Genomic DNA, 3,414 nt, shown 5'->3' with positions numbered 1-3,414 from the left:
CCTGTTTGATAAAAATGGAGATGAACACATTTCGGATAGGTGTTCATTCATTCAGCAAATATTTTTTGAACACCTGCTATTCATTTTGAGATCTGGAAATTAAGTAGTGAATAAAACGTCAAATATCCCTGCCATTGATCAACCTTGCTTCTGGAGGGGATAGACATATCCCAAAAAAACTAAGTTTAAAAATTATATAGTGTATTAATCTGTGGTAAGCACTATCAAGAAAAATAAATGAGAGAAAGGGCTATAATTTTTTTGCAGCTGGTGTCAGCGAGGGCGTCACTGGTAAGAGGAAACTTGAACAAATACTTAACGGAAGTGAGAGAGTGAGCCACAAGGTGTCCCGGGAAGAGCATTCCGGGCAGCGAGAATGGACAGTGCAAAGGTCCTGGGGTCCGGGGAACAGCAGGGAGGAGAGTGTGGCTCCAAGAGAGTGCCCGAGGGCGGAACACGAACGAGCTCCCGCGGTCGCAGCCTTGCGGCCCAGGGCAAGGGCTTGGGCTGTGGTTCCAAGCGAGGTGAGGGGCATCACCCCGAGATGTCCTCCTCGATGGCATTAGAAGTTACAAAAAAAAATTTTACAGGACTAATGTTTTCCACTATACGATGAGATGCTACTCCTCTCTGTTGGAGGACCACCCAAGGTCCCCTGCGTGAGCACGTTGGTCCATTCCTCACCTTGTGTGCGTAAACACACATCAGAGTGCTTACATTCTCCAGGCCCTTTCATTTAGCTCAAATGTCGCCTCCGCCGTGAAGGTTTCATGCCATCAAGTTCCCTCTCTACCCTCAAAGCTCTTAGCAGATCCCTGACTTAGTCGGAGGAGCAGGATGACAAACGCTCCCTAACTCTTACAGGTCTACAACGACGATGACGTGTTTCCTGTTGTTGCAGAGTTTGCTGTGGATGCGGGAGGCCGTCCTGGTGGCTGACCTCAGATGCCGGCTCCGTATTGCTCTTCATTTCAGCTCACGCTTCCACAATCGCCGGAATGTCAGACGAAAACGCCGAAGAGTCTCACGCTGGCGGGGAAATGCTTCTGCACGTGCCATTTTCTCTAACATTTATCGACCAAAGCAACTCGTTCCCACCTAGAAGGGGAGCTAGAAATGTCGGCGGGATGCACTCGCCTTGCTGTAATATCTCTTCAGGGCGTGATGGTCATGCTCGTTGTGGTGATTTGCTCCTGCCCCTGTCTCCCCGACCCCATCGCAATCGTCAGTGTGTCTAGGGAAGTTACCGCAGCTCATCACCTTGCTCTGTCTTGGCCTAGTCCCGCCCTGTGCCTGGCACTTAGTAGGTGATGAATACATGCTTTTTTTTTTTTGGAACAAATAAATGTTCACCATCAGAAGCTGAAAGCTGTGGCTCAGAGAAACCGCACGTCCATATTTTTGCATTTTACTTTCTTTCTAGTAAAATGCAGCCAAAGAGCCTGAAGTTTTCATTTGGTACCCCGTAAGTCTTAGGAAGATCAGCGGCATTTCTCAGAACTTGGCTGGGTCAAATCATGAGGGACGTTCTCACAACTTGGCTGGGTCAAAACATGAGGTTTACGAGTGACTAAAACGACCGTTAGTTTCTTACTGTTGCTGGAATATTTACAACGGCGTAATTTTTTGCTCATACCCACTCCCCGGGGGAAATAGCCTAGTTACAGGCATTACCTAATGCAGCGGGTCTGGGGAGGGGGTTGGAGGTATAATGACCTCCGTCGTGTGGGAGGAAAACTCAGGAAGGTTCGGTGGTTTGCACACGTGCACATGGGACGCTAACGGCTTTGATGTCCTGACTTTGGGTCACACGTTTCTCTATTCCCTCTGATTCTGTCTTGAGTTTTCCAGTCTCAAAATGTATGAAAGAGGCCAATTTCAATTGGTTTCTTTCAAGGTGGATGTTTTTCTTTTCCAGTATCTTTTTCATGTTCTAAAAAAACTTGGATTCAAAATAATTAATGTAATAACAAATCCGCGAAAGTAGCAAACAATACGGCTCTGAAGCCAAGGTCACGTCCCAGGTTTCCTGTGATTTGTGAAGGGCTCGATGGGCACCAAGCAATGTGTCTCCTGGGACATGAACATCGTGACCAGTGTCTGCTTCATGGCCGACTCCTGTTTCCTAAGTACCTCATTTAAAACCATAGTTTAGCATAGTTTAGTTTTCTTTTTTTTAAAGCAAAAACAAAATTTATTGGCTTGCTTTTTATGTCAGGAGGTGTTGGGGGGATTATCGTTGCAGCAGAAATTCTGTCAAGGTCCAAAGTAGTCACCGCCTATTGTCTTTCATGACACTTTCTCTCTCTACTGTGTGTCTCTAGAGAAGTTGCATTTCAATTGTATTGACCCGTTTCACCCAGTGGTACAGGATGGAGAAAATGTTCTAAGCTGTCCAGGGAGCAGCCCAATTCTCTCTGAATTTCAAGTCACATATGTGCAGCCAGATCTGTGCTTTAAACTGCTCCAGAGAGAGAAGACTCTCTGTACTCCTCCACTATTCTCCGGGGAAGAAAATGCCACGCCAGCTTTTATGACCATGAACGCCAGCGTCTCACATCCTGCGACTGCAGAGCGAGTTTTGCCCAGCTAACTGAAATCCCAGCTTTGGAGAAAGCGAGACTCGGACTTTGTTTTCCCCTGGGTGTGGCTTGGCTTGCCCTCCCAGATTTCCATTTTCCTGTAGAGTGCGTCTCTGAAGCCACGACCCAAATGTTATCAGCAGAGTCTATCTGCTGGCCCCTGGGTAGCCCGCTTCTGCCCGGGCCTGAGGGGGTCACGAATGCCTAAGACATCTCCGCGGCGCTACTGGTGACAGCTCGGGCGTGGGTCTGCGTTTGATCGGGGTCAGCAGATGGACGCGTGAGAACCGCGGCCCCTGGTTCTTCGGCAGCAAGCGAGTGGATCCGGGGTCCGGGGTGGCTCCCCGACATTGGCGTGGTACGAAAGGATACGAGTGGGCCGGCTCTTTGAAACAGGGTGGGGCCCGGCCCTTTGTGCGCGTAGGAAGTTCCTCGGGAAACTCTGACGCACGCCGAAGTTCCAGAAGCACCGTCGGAGGCACAGCGCTAATTATTACACAGCTTCAAAGTCGGTCGCACGCTAGGGAGAGGCTGTGCTTGTGAGGGAGAGGCCGTGTTTTCCAATGGTGACCTTTGACAGCATCATTTCTTATTGCATTTGGAAGGAAAGGAATAGAAGGTCCCTCAGGTACTATCTTCTTATAAGGTAATCGGCGGGGAACCTGCATCATTGCTAAGGAGGGTTACTAAGCAGCCACTTGCCCAGCTAGGGCGATGAAAATGCCAAAAACGAACCGTCCTTGGCCTAGAGAGAGCGCCTTAGGCCCCACGTGAAGAACTGTGGGTCGCTTCATTTTGCTTCTACGATCACAGCTGGTAAACGCAGCTGAAG

The sequence above is a fragment of the Rousettus aegyptiacus genome, unplaced genomic scaffold (genome assembly GCF_014176215.1).
Source record: "Rousettus aegyptiacus isolate mRouAeg1 unplaced genomic scaffold, mRouAeg1.p scaffold_m13_p_11, whole genome shotgun sequence".
In the NCBI taxonomy this organism is placed as follows: Eukaryota; Metazoa; Chordata; class Mammalia; order Chiroptera; family Pteropodidae; genus Rousettus; species Rousettus aegyptiacus.
Note: the sequence above shows the minus strand (reverse complement) of the source record.